Source organism: Arachis hypogaea, chromosome 12 (assembly GCF_003086295.3).
Source record: "Arachis hypogaea cultivar Tifrunner chromosome 12, arahy.Tifrunner.gnm2.J5K5, whole genome shotgun sequence".
Taxonomy (NCBI): domain Eukaryota; kingdom Viridiplantae; phylum Streptophyta; class Magnoliopsida; order Fabales; family Fabaceae; genus Arachis; species Arachis hypogaea.
The window spans coordinates 57,040,914-57,055,063 of record NC_092047.1 but is presented as its reverse complement, the minus strand read 5'-3'; the positions used below and the strand labels follow the sequence as shown (position 1 = coordinate 57,055,063).

General features: G+C 39.5%; 1 non-coding gene across 1 annotated transcript; it reads right to left on the bottom strand.

Annotated features, from left to right (window-relative positions):
• Positions 1 to 1,008: 1,008 nt before the first annotated feature.
• LOC112731047 (small nucleolar RNA R71) lies at positions 1,009 to 1,116 on the bottom strand. Its single transcript, XR_003166842.1, has one exon. It is a non-coding gene; the product is annotated as a small nucleolar RNA R71 (small nucleolar RNA).
• Positions 1,117 to 14,150: the final 13,034 nt, after the last annotated feature.

Genomic DNA, 14,150 nt, shown 5'->3' with positions numbered 1-14,150 from the left:
ATATCTTCTCTAACATCCCAACTCCTTATCTTTTCAAAATTGATTTTTGTTTCAACTAACTAACTAACTTTTTGTTTGTTTCTTACCTTTTTCAAAACCACCTAACTAACTCTCTCTCTCTATTTTCGAAAATATCTTCCCCCTTTTTCAAAAATTTCTTTTTAATTAACTAATTATTTTATTTTTATTTTGAATTTTCGAAAAAAACTACTAACATTTTTCAAAAACTATTTTCGAAAATTACTAACTCTTTTTCAAAAATTAGTTTCGAAAATCCTCTCCATCTCTCATCTTATTCTATTTATTTATTCATCTACTAACATTTCTTCCTCACATCACTCACCAAATTCGAACCCCCCTCTTCTATCTGTGTTCGAATTTTTTCTTCTTCTTCTCTTCTTCTACTAACAATAAGGAACCTCTTTACTGTGACATAGAGGATTCCTCTTCTTTTCTTTTTCTCTTCTCTTTCTTATGAGCAGAGACAGAGAAAAAGGCATTCTTATTGAAGCTGATCGAGAACTTGAAAGGACTCTGAAGAGGAAATTAAGAGAAGCTAAATTACAACAATCCAGAGACAACTTGATTGAAAATTTCGAACAAGTAAAGGAGATGGCAGCCGAACCCAACAACAATGCAAGGAGAATGCTTGGTGACTTTACTGCACCAAACTCCAATTTACATGGAAGAAGCATCTCCATTCCTGCCATTGGAGCAAACAACTTTGAGCTAAAACCTCAATTAGTTTCTCTGATGCAGCAGAACTACAAGTTTCATGGACTTCCATCTGAAGATCCTTTTCAGTTCTTAACTGAATTCTTGCAGATCTGTGATACTTTTAAGACTAATGGAGTATATCCTGAAGTCTACAGGCTCATGCTTTTCCCATTTGCTGTAAGAGACAGAGCTAGAATATGGTTGGACTCTCAACCTAAAGATAGCCTGAACTCTTGGGATAAGCTGGTCACGGCTTTCTTAGCCAAGGTCTTTCCTCCTCAAAAGCTGAGCAAGCTTAGAGTGGATGTTCAAACCTTCAAACAAAAAGATGGTGAATCCCTCTATGAAGCTTGGGAAAGATACAAGCAGCTGACCAAAAAGTGTCCTTCTGACATGCTTTCAGAATGGACCATCCTGGATATATTCTATGATGGTTTATCTGAGCTATCAAAGATGTTATTGGATACCTCTGCAGGTGGATCTATTCACCCAAAGAAAACGCCTACAGAAGCTCAAGAACTCATTGACATGGTTGCTAATAACCAGTTCATGTACACTTCTGAGAGGAATCCTGTGAGTAATAGGACGCCTATGAAGAAGGGAGCTCTTGAAGTTGATACTCTGAATGCCATATTAGCTCAGAACAAAATATTGACTCAGCAAGTCAATATGATTTCTCAGAGTCTGAATGGAATGCAAGCCGCATCCAACAGTACTCAAGACGCTTCTTATGCAGAAGAAGCTTATGATCCTGAGAACCCTGCAATAGCAGAGGTGAATTACTTAGGTGAACCTTATGGAAACACCTATAATCCATCATGGAGAAATCATCCAAATCTCTCATGGAAGGATCAAAGGCCTCAACAAGGCTTTAATAATGGTGGAAGAAACAGGTTTAACAATAATAAACCTTTTCCATCATCCACTCAGGAACAGACAGAAAATTCTAAGCAGAATCCATCTAGCTTAGCAAACTTAGTCTCTGATCTGTCCAAGGCCACTGTAAGTTTCATGAATGAAACAAGGTCTTCCATTAGAAATTTGGAAGCACAAGTGGGCCAGCTGAGTAAAAGGATCACTGAAATCCCTCCTAGTACTCTCCCAAGCAATACAGAAGAGAATCCAAAAGGAGAGTGCAAGGCCATTGACATAAGCACCATGGCCGAACCTGTAAGAGAAGGAGAGGACGTAAATCCCAAGGGGGAAGATCTCCTGGGACGTCCAGTGATCAATAAGGAGCTTCCCTCTGAGGAACCAAAGGACTCTGAGGCTCATCTAGAGACCATAGAGATTCCATTGAACCTCCTTATGCCATTCATAAGCTCTGATGAGTATTCCTCTTCTGAAGAGAATGAGGATGTTACTGAAGAGCAAGCTGCCAAGTTCCTTGGTGCAATCATGAAGCTAAATGCCAAATTATTTGGCATTGATACTTGGGAAGATGAACCTCCCTTGTTCACCAATGAACTAAGTGATCTGGATCAACTGACATTGCCTCAGAAGAGACAGGATCCTGAAAAGTTCATAATACCTTGTACCATAGGCACCATGATCTTTAAAGCTCTGTGTGACCTTGGTTCAGGAATAAACCTCATGCCCCTCTCTGTAATAGAGAAAATGGGAATCTATGGGGTGCAAGCTGCTAAAATCTCATTAGAGATGGCAGACAATTCGAGAAAATAGGCTTATGGACAAGTAGAGGACGTGTTAGTAAAGGTTGAAGGCCTTTACTGCTGATTTCATAGTCCTGGATACTGGAAAGGAAGAGGATGAATCCATCATCCAAGGAAGACCTTTCCTAGCCACAACAAGAGCTGTGATTGATGTGGACAGAGGAGAATTGATCCTTCAATTGAATGAGGACAACCTTGTGTTTACAACTCAAGGATCTCTCTCTGCATCCATGGAGAGGAAGCAGAAGAAGCTTCTCTCAAAGCAGAGTCAAACAAGGCCCCCACAGTCAAACTCTAAGTTTGGTGTTGAACTCCCATATCCAAACTCTAAGTTCGGTGTTGGGGAGTTTCAACAATGCTCTGAACATCTGTGAGGCTCCATGAGAGCCCACTGTCAAGCTATTGACATTAAAGAAGTGCTTGTTGGGAGGCAACCCAATTTTTATTTATCTAACTATATTTTTCTTAGTTATATGTCTCTATAGGTTCATGATCATGTGGAGTCACAAAATAAATATAAAAATTGAAAACGGAATCAAAAACAGCAGAAGAAAAATCACACCCTGGAGGAGCATCTGTCTGGCGTTCAACGCCAGAACAGAGCATGGTTCTGGCATTCAACGCCAGAAATGGCCAACAAATGGGCATTGAACGCCCAAAATGGGCACCAACCTGGCGCTGAACGCCCAGAGTTGTGTGCAAGGGCATTTTACATGCCTAATGTGGTGCAAGGTTGTAAATCCTTAAACACCTCAGGATCTGTGGACCCCACATAATCATCTCAGGACCTGTGGACCCCACAGGATCATCTCAGGATCTGTGGACCCCACAGGATCCCCACCTACCTCCACTCACTTCTTCTCATCCCTCACCACTCTCTTTCACACAATCCCATAAACACTCTTCCCCAAAATCCTTCACTAATCACCTCAATCTCTCTTCTCCCCATTACCTCTTCATCACTCACATCCATCCACTCTTCCCCATAAACCTACCTCATAAACTCAACCTACCTTCAAAATTCAAAATCAATTTCCCACCCAATCCCACCCATATGGCCGAAACCTTCCCCCCTCCCTTCCCTATATAAAGCCCTCCATTCCTCTTCAAATTCACACAACACCTTCCCCCTCTACTCCATATCTTCTTCTTCATCTATTCTTTCTTCTCTTGCTCGAGGGCGAGCAATATTCTAAGTTTGGTGTGGTAAAAGCATAAGCTTTTTGTTTTTCCATTACCATTGATGGCACCTAAGACCGGAGAATCCTCTAGAAAGGGGAAAGGGAAGACAAAAGCTTCAACCTCCGAGTCATGGGAGATGGAAAGGTTCATCTCCAAAGCCCATCAAGACCACTTCTATGATGTTGTGGCCAAGAAGAAGGTGATCCCCGAGGTCCCTTTCAAACTCAAAAGAAATGAGTATCCGGAGATCCGACATGAAATTCAAAGAAGAGGTTGGGAAATTCTAGCAAACCCCATCCAACAAGTCGGCATCCTAATGGTTCAAGAGTTCTATGCCAATGGATGGATCACCAAGAACCATGATCAAAGTAAGAACCCAGATCCAAAGAACTATGTGACAATGGTTCGGGGGAAATACTTAGATTTTAGTCCGGAAAATGTGAGGTTGGCGTTTAACTTGCCTATGATGCAAGGAGATGAACGCCCCTACACTAGAAGGGTCAACTTTAATCAAAGGTTGGACCAAGTCCTTATGGACATATGTGTGGAAGGAGTTCAATGGAAGATTGACTCCAAAGGCAAGCCGGTTCAACTAAGAAGATTGGACCTCAAGCCTGTGGCTAGAGGATGGTTGGAATTCATCCAATGCTCCATCATCCCCACTAGCAACCGATCTGAAGTTATTGTGGATCGGGCCATCATGATTCATAGCATCATGATTGGAGAGAAAATAGAAGTTCATGAAGTCATCTCTAATGAACTCTACAAAATAGCCGAAAAGTCATCCCCCATGGCAAGGCTAGCTTTTCCTCATCTTATTTGCCATCTATGTTACTCAGCTGGAGCTTTCATAGAAGGAGACATTCCTATTAAGGAAGAGAAGCCCATCACTAAGAAAAAGATGGAGCAAGCAAGAGAGCCCATTCATGGAGCTCAAGAGGCGTACGAAGCTCATCACCATGAGATCCCGGAGATGCCTCAAATGCATTTTCTTCCACAAAACTATTGGGAGCAAATCAACACCTCCCTAGTAGAATTGAGTTCCAATATGGGACAACTAAGGGTGGAACATCAAGAGCATTCCATCATGCTTCATGAAATAAGAGAAGATCAAAAAGCAATGAGGGAGGAGCAACAAAGACAAGGAAGAGACATAGAAGAGCTCAAGGACATCATTGGTTCCTCAAGAAGGAAACGCCACCATCACTAAGGTGGATTCATTCCTTGTTCTTATTTCTTCTGTTTTCCGTTTTCTATGTTATGTGCTTATCTATGTTTGTGTCCTTATTACATGATCATTAGTAGTTAGTAACTATGTCTTAAAGTTATGAATGTCCTATGAATCCATCACCTCTCTTAAATGAAAAATGTTTTAATTCAAAAGAACAAGAAGTACATGAGTTTCGAATTTATCCTTGAACTTAGCTTAATTATATTGATGTGGTGACAACGCTTCTTGTTTTCTGAATGAATGCTTGAACAGTGCATATATCTTTTGAAGTTGTTGTTTAAGAATGTTAAATATGTTGGCTCTTGAAAGAATGATGACTAGGAGACATGTTATTTGATAATCTGAAAAATCATAAAAATGATTCTTGAAGCAAGAAAAAGCAGCAAAGAACAAAGCTTGCAGAAAAAAAAATAAAAATAAAAATAAAAATAAAAATAGGCGAAAAAAAAAATAGAAAGAAAAAGCAAGCAGAAAAAGCCAAAAACTCTTAAAACCAAGAGGCAAGAGCAAAAAGCCAATAACCCTTAAAACCAAAAGGCAAGGGCAAATAAAAAGGATCCCAAGGCTTTGAGCATCAGTGGATAGGAGGGCCTAAAGGAATAAAATCCTGGTCTAAGCGGCTAAACCAAGCTGTCCCTAACTATGTGCTTGTGGCGTGTAGGTGTCAAGTGAAAACTTGAGACTGAGCGGTTAAAGTCAAGGTCCAAAGCAAAAAAAAGAGTGTGCTTAAGAACCCTGGACACCTCTAATTGGGGACTTTAGCAAAGCTGAGTCACAATCTGAAAAGGTTCACCCAATTATGTGTCTGTGGCATTTATGTATCCGGTGGTAATACTGGAAAACAAAGTGCTTAGGGCCACGGCCAAGACTCATAAAAAAGCTGTGTTCAAGAATCATCATACTGAACTAGGAGAATCAATAACACTATCTGAACTCTGAGTTCCTATAGATGCCAATCATTCTGAACCTCAATGGATAAAGTGAGATGCCGAAACTATTCAAGAGGCAAAAAGCTATAAGTCCCGCTCATTTGATTGGAGCTATGTTTCATTGATAGTTTGGAATTTATAGTATATTCTCTTCTTTTTATCCTATTTGATTTTCAGCTGCTTGGGGACAAGCAACAATTTAAGTTTGGTGTTGTGATTAGCGGATAATTTATACGCTTTTTGACATTGTTTTTAGTTTGTTTTTAGTAGGATCTAGTTACTTTTAGGGATGTTTTCATTAGTTTTTATGTTAAATTCACATTTCTGGACTTTACTATGAGTTTGTGTGTTTTTCTGTGATTTCAGGTATTTTCTAACTGAAATTGAGGGACTTGAGCAAAAATCAGATTCAGAGGTTGAAGAAGGACTGCTGATGCTGTTGGATTCTGACCTCCCTGCACTCAAAGTGGATTTTCTGGAGGTACAGAACTCGAAATGGCGCGCTTCCAATTGCGTTGGAAAGTCGACATCCAGGGCTTTTCAGAAATATATAATAGTTCATACTTTGGCCAAGAATAGATGATGCAAACTGGCGTTCAATGCCAGCTCTCTGCCCAATTCTGGCGTCCAGCGCCAGAAAAGGATCCAAAACCAGAGTTGAACGCCCAAACTGGCACAAATACTGGCGTTCAACTCCAAGAAGGACCTCTACACGTGCAACACTCAAAGCTCAGCCCAAGCACACACCAAGTGGGCCCCGGAAGTGGATTTATGCATCAATTACTTACTTCTGTAAACCCTAGTAGCTAGTTCATTATAAATAGGACATTTCACTATTGTATTTGACATCCTGAGTTTTATCTTCGGATCATAGTAGTCTTGGTTACTCCGGTTCCCCTCTGGGGCCGAGACCAATGAACTCCATTATTACTTATGTATTTTCAACGGTAGAGTTTCTACACTCCATAGATTAAGGTGTGGAGCTCTGCTGTTCCTCAAAGATTAATGCAAAGTACTACTGTTTTCTATTCAATTCATCTTATTTCACTTCTAAGATATTCATTCGCACTTCAACCTGAATGTGATGAACGTGACAATCATCATCATTCCCTATGAACGTGTGCCTGACAACCACTTCCGTTCTACATTAGATTGAATGAGTATCTCTTAGATCTCTTAATCAGGATCTTCGTGGTGTAAGCTAGAATGATGGCGGCATTCAAGAGAATCCAGAAAGTCTAAACCTTGTCTGTGGTATTCCGAGTAGGATTCAATGATTAAATGACTGTGACGAGCTTCAAACTCGCGATTGCTGGGGGTAGTGACAGACGCAAAAGGATAGTAAATCCTATTCCAGCATGATCGAGAACCGACAGATGAATAGCCGTGCCATGACAGGGTGCGTTGACCATTTTCACTGAGAGGATAAGATGAAACCATTGACAAGGGTGATGCCTCCAGACGATTAGCCGTGCCGTGACAGGGCATTTGGATCATTTTCCCGAGAGAAGACCGAAAGTAGCCATTGACAATGGTGAAGTATCACATAAAGCCAGCCATGGAAAGGAGTAAGACTGATTGGATGAAGATAACAGGAAAGCAGAGGTTCAGAGGAACGAAAGCATCTCTATTCGCTTATCTGAAATTCTTACCAATGATTTACATAAGTATTTCTATCCCTATTTTATTAATTATTTTCGAAAACTCCATTACTATTTTATATCCGCCTGACTGAGATTTACAAGGTGACCATAGCTTGCTTCATACCAACAATCTCCATGGGATTCGACCCTTACTCACGTAAGGTATTACTTGGACGACCCAGTGCACTTGCTGCTTAGTTGTGCGAAGTTGTGAACCATGGTATTGGCATCATGTTTTTGGCGCCATTACCAGGGAAAGAAAGAGCGATAAATTTTACATAATTAAAGTGTAATCACAATTTCTGCGCACCACACCTCCAGTTGCTCTTGAGCCTATTTACCGTTTGGTGCATCGACTCTTCGCCCGCTTGGATCGTATGGAGCGTCGCAACACGCAACGCTATGAGCACATCAAGTTGATGATCCGATCCGGTGGCGACATCCCCTCTGAGCCTGACACCCCTTCTGATACATCTGAGGTGGAGGAGGATGAGCATGAGGCTGAGACACATGCACAGAAAGAGGCTGAACAGGCAGGCCCAGAGCAGGCTGCGCCACAGTAGGAGGCGCCACACCAGATACAGGCCGCAGATCCAGAGATTCCTATCCAGTCAGAGCCTCCACTACAGCAGACAGATCCTCCTACCCTCATCCAGTCTGCAGCTCCTCAGGCCACCACCGAGACTCCAGCAGCCCATCCTTCCAGTGATGGCACTCCTTCACACCCAGCTTGAGTGAGCATCGGGGACGATGCTTTATTTTAAGTGTGGGGAGGTCGCCATCTCTGTCATATCTTTTTGTTGAACCACTACAGACTCTTTTATTTTATTTTGGTTATTTTTCTGTATTTTTATCTTTATTTTTATTTTTATCTTTCAGTACTTATACATTGTTCTTTTCATGTGTTTTTACTCTATTTCTGCATTTTGCACTTTAGTTTATATTTTAGCCATTTAGTTTAGTTTGCAATTCTAAACTTATTAGTTATAGAATATGTGGATTAATTAGTATAGTTTACCCTTTGAGCATATAATAGTTTGGTTTAAATTGAAAATAAAAAGGAAGTAAACTAGAGACTTTAACATAATCAAAAACAATCCACACACCTTGTATATAGAGCATAACATGTTAGTTAGTTAACAACATTTCATCAAAGAGGAACACTAAAATTTTAAAAGCCACCCTAAGGTTTACATTGAGAATAATGGGAACTCTTAATTTTTACTTGCATGACATGTATAACTGATATATGATTTTTGAGCTAGAGAACACACAGCCTGTGAGTTTTGAGCTTAATTGTATGGTTACATTCAAACCATATATTTCATTCCTGTGTGTTTCGCCTTTCTTTTTATTCTGATGTTCTTTGCTTTGTTTTAATCTATATGTCCAATATAAAATATAGATACATACTAAGAGATGATTAAGGCCATTGCTTGAAATATTTGCTCACTTATCCCAAATTAGCCTACCCTTTACATCACCCTTGTTAGCCCCCTTGAGCTTTTTAATTCCCTCTTGTTCTATAAACCACATTACTAGCCTTAAGCAGAAAAACAAAATAAAAACCCCAAGTTGAATCCTTGGTTAGCTTAAGATAGAAATTGTGTATTATTTAAGTGTGGGAAACTTTATGGGAACATGGATTATAGAAACAAAGGTAAAAAGTTAAAAAGAATAAAGATGTTTCAAAATAAAAATTTGGGAAGCATGCTCATGTAAAACCAGAACAACTGAATTACCATGTGCATTAAAAAAAAATATTTTCGGTATTTAATTTAGGAGATACAAAAATTCCCAATTGCAAAATAAAAAGAACCAATGCACATAGCATAAAATTAAAGTTAATGCATGAGCTTGCAATACAAAGTGAGAAAATTTGGGCAAATAGGTTAAGAAGCTTTGAATTACAAAATATGTATGTTAGGTGAGATCTTAGACTAATCAAGGATTCACTTATTAGCTCACTTAGCCCTATACATATACCCTTACCTATACCTTGGTCCCATTAAAACCTTGGAAAAGACCTCATGATTTTTGTATGTCTGTATTCTATAATTGTTGATTAGTTAGATGAAGAACAAAGTTATAGAGAGTAAGGATAAAAAGAAGAATAGAGTGATTAACCCAATAAACACTGAGTGACTAGAGAGTAAACACAAAATCCAGTGAGGGTTCAATAGCTCATCACCATATATCTCTGCTTGAATTGTTAATTGTCTTGCAAGTTTGAAAAATATTTTTACCCATCTCAATTATAAAAGTGCTTTAACATTATCTAGGGTTTGGCTCTGCATATATGATTCCTTGAGAATGTGAATTAATTTAACTACATGTAAGTTTTATATACAAGTGAATAACAATTAGAATTGCATGATTCATTTAGGTAGTTTGCATTTATAATAGATTGCATTGCATGAGATTCCACCACTTTAACCTTACCTTACTCTTTATCTTGGACTTAGCATGAGGACATGCTATTGTTTAAGTGTGGGAAGGTTGATAAACCCATATTTTATGATATATATTGTGCTCAATTTAAGTGATTTATTCAACCCTTCACTCACTTATTCATGTAAATTGCATGGTTTTACTTTCCCTTCCTTATTATGTGATATATATGAAAAACATGTTTCCTATGCTTAAAAATAATTATTTCAATTACCCTTTATTACCATTCGATGCCGTGATTTGTGTGTTGAGTAGTTTCAGATCTTCTAAGGTAGGAATGACTTAAAGGATGGAAAGGAAACATACAAAAATGGAAGGAAAGCACAAAAAGGAGTTTTTGAAGAAACTGGCAGCGACGCGAACGCATGACGACACGGTCGCATGCCCAGCGCAAAAAGGCAGCGACACGAACGCGTGACTGACGCGGATGCGCACCATGAGCAGAATATAGATGACGTGTACGCGTGACCGAAGCGAACGCGTGACAAGGAAAACTCCAGATGACGCGACCGCGTGACCCACGCGGACGCGTGACAGATGCCACACACTAGAAAATACAGAAAATGCTCCAAGCGATTTCTGAAATCCTTTTTGGCCCAGATCCAAGTCCAGAAGGCACAGATTAGAGGTTATGAAGTGGGGGAATGCATCCATTGATGATCGTGTCTTCAATTATTAACTTTTCATAGTTTAGATGTAGTTTTTAAAGAGAGAGGTTCTCTCCTCTCTCTTAGGTTTTTAGGATAAGAATTCCTCTTAAAGGATTTAGAATTTCAACTCTTCATCAGGTTCAATATTCCTTTTACTTTATATTTCTCTTTTACTTTCAGATACTTTAATGCTTTCCTTTAATTACTTTTGTTGCCAATTTGGCTTATGAACCATTCATGTTTAGGTTTGATTTTCTATTTAATATAATTTAAGGTATTTCAGAATTATGATTGCTTTCTTTTATTTATATTAATAATTTAGATTTTTCCCTTTTGGCTTTGGTAAAGTAATTGGTAACTCATGAGTTATCAAACTCAACGTGATTGATAATTACTGTCTTTGCTAATTGAATTGAACTTCAATAACTCCAGTCCTTTCTTAGGAATTGACTAAGACCTGAGGATCAAACTAATTGATCCACTTGACCTTCCTTTGCTTTAGTAAAGGTTAACTAAGTAGGATTAAAACTCAATTCTCATCACCATTGATAAGGATAACTAGGATAGGACTTCCAAATTCTCATACCTTGCCAAGAATTTATTTTATAGTTATTTATTTATTTTATTTGTCATTTAAATTACTTGTTCCTTACTTTTAAAACCCCCAATTTACAAAACTCATAACCGATAATAAAGAACACCTCCCTACAGTTCCTTGAGAAGACGACCCGAGGTTTAAATACTTCGGTTATCAATTTTAAAGGGGTTTGTTACTTGTGACAACCAAAACGTTTGTAAGAAAGGACTTTTGTTAGTTTAGAAGCTATACTTGCAACGGAAATTTATTCTGAATTCTAGATCACGCAAATGTTCTCTCTTTAGTTGCCCCACACCAAACATAGAATTGGTGTCTGGGGGTTCTATTAGGCTCTGTACTGAGAGGAGTGGTTGAAGCACTTCATGTTTGTTAATGGTGCTTCCTTCAATTGAGGTAGAATGAGGTTTATGAACCTTGAACACAAGATAGTCCTCATCTAATTGCAGGACTAGTTCTTCTCTGTCTACATCAATCATAGCCTTGGCAGTAGCTAGGAAAGGTCTTTCAAGGATGATGGATTCATCCTCTTCCTCCCCAATATCTAAGATTATGAAGTCAGCAGGGATGTAAATGCCTTCAACATTCACCAAGACATCCTCTACCAGTCTATAAGCCTTTTTCATGGACTTGTCTAACATTTCTAGTGAGATTCTTGCAGCTTATACCTCAAAGATTCCCAGCCTCTCCATAACAAAGAGAGGCATGAGGTTTATGCTTGATCCTAGGTCACACAGAGCCTTATCAAAGGTAATGGTACCTATGGTGCAAGAAATTAAAAAGCTTTCAGAATCCATTTTCTTCTGAGGTAATGGTGCGCGTGCGTACACAAACCCCCACACTTTCCGTACAGTAGGCAGTATACCAGCAAGTGCACTGGGTCATCCAAGTAATACTTGAGCGAGTTAGGATCGATCCCACGAGGATTGTGGCTTGAAGCAAGCTTATGGTTGTCTTGCAGGTCTTAGTCAGGTGGATCATGAGGTTGTTGATGTGATTATGTTTAGAATTTTGTATAAGTACTTGTTATTCTGATTGGAAGAAAATAATAGAAATAAAGTTGAGAGTTGGAGTTGCTTTGCCTTTCTGAATCAACTCTGGTACTACTGTCTTCTTTGCTTGTGAATGATATTCTTCTACGACAGGCTATAAGTGATCAAAGCCATTGCCTGTGATTATTGATCTCTTCTGCTACAGAATGAACGCAGGTGGCCATGGCCATTGGTCGTGGTCATTCAATCTGACAAAGGGTGAAGTACTTAGCAAGTCATTCTCGTGGCGATCCTACTCAAAATGCCACAGGCAAGGTCAAATCCTCTGGATCAGAGAATTCTGCTTCTTTGGATTCTAGCCTATACCACAGAGACCCTAATCTCCCCGAAAATCGGCTGAATTGGTGTCTTGAGAAGTTCCCAACGAAGTCGTGGATTAACCGTCTGAAAGATGTATAAACATAGCTGTTGGCTCTTGCTTTTCTTCCAGGTACTCACACGAACCCAAGTAGACGCGGGTGTTTGTCAGGCATGTTCGTCTTAATGTGATGAATAGAGCTAATTCGTCAGATCATCCTATTCACTACGATGAAGATCGGATATACATCTTAGAGATAGATCAAACACTGATCGAATAAGAAAGAATAATACTTTTAGTAATTCATAGGACTCAGCAGAGTTCCTCCCCTCAACCTATGAGGTTTAGAAACTTATACAGAAAGGGAAAATACAATAAAAAATAAAAATATGCTGAATGGTCTCCGAAATACTGCGAATTACATAAATAAAATCCCTTAAATACTAAACAAATGACTAGTAAGGGTAAAACAGTCTATTTAGTGCTAAAATCCACTTCTGGGGCCCACTTGGTGAGTGTTTGGACTGAGCTTTGATGAGATTCACGTGATATGAGGCTCCTTCGGTGTGGAAGGCCAGCTAGTGGTTCCTCTCTGGACATTTGTACATTGGTCTCTACTCTTTGCGTGCTGGACGCCTGGAAGGGGGGCAGGAAACTGGCGTTGGACGCCAGTTTTGGGCCTTTTAATCCGAAGCAAAGTATGAACTATTATATATTGCTGGAAAGCTCTAGAGGTCAGCGTTACATATCAGTTAAGATCGCTCCATTTGGACTACTGTAGCTCCAGAAAAGCTCTTTCGAATGCAAGCAGGTCAGATCTGGATAGCATCTGCAGTGCTTTCTCTGTCTCTGAATCAGACTTCTGCTCCAGCTCCTCAATTTCAGCCATAAAATACTTGAAATTGCCCAAAAATACAAAAACTCATAGTAGAATCCAAAAATATGAATTTAACACTAAAACTTATAAAAACAAAAAAAAAATTAAACAAAAACTACTAAAAACTGTATGAAAATAATGTCAAAAAGCGTATAAAATATCCGCTCATCAAGTAACTTCTGCTGAACCAAGGCATTCAGTTCCTTGGTTAGCACTGGAGGTTCTTCCTCCAAAGTCTCTGTTCCAAATAATTCGGCATTCAGCTTTGTCAGAATTCTTAGGTACTGAGCAACTTGCTCCTCCCTAGTTTTCTCCTCCTCATCAGAGGAAGAGTGATCTTCAGATTCTATAATCTTCAACCAAGCATTCAGGGGAACTTCAATGGGCTCCTCATGAACCTTGGGTTCCATCAATTCTTCAATAGGGAAGTTCTCAATGGACTTAAGGTTGCCAACTACTCCTATTGTGGCGTTCAACGCCAGGACTTGTGTCTCTTTGCCAGCTTGAATCCCTATACTGGCATTCAACGCCAGTTATTGTGCCTCTTTGGGCATTGAACGCCAAGTAAGGACCTCCTTACTGGCGTTCAACGCTAGTATTGGTGCTTTTATGGGCCTTGAACGCCAGTAATGGCTCATCCTTGGGTGTTGAACGCCAGTAAGGACTTCCTTACTGGCGTTCAATGCTGGAGTATCCCCTTCGGATTCGGCCTCAGCTCCTGAGTGATGGCCTTGCACTCCTCTCTTGGGTTTACTTTAGTGTTACTTGGGAGAGTTTTAGGAGGAGTTTTAGGGATTCTCTTACTCAGCTGACCAACTTGCACCTCTAGATTTCTAATGGAGGACCTAGTTT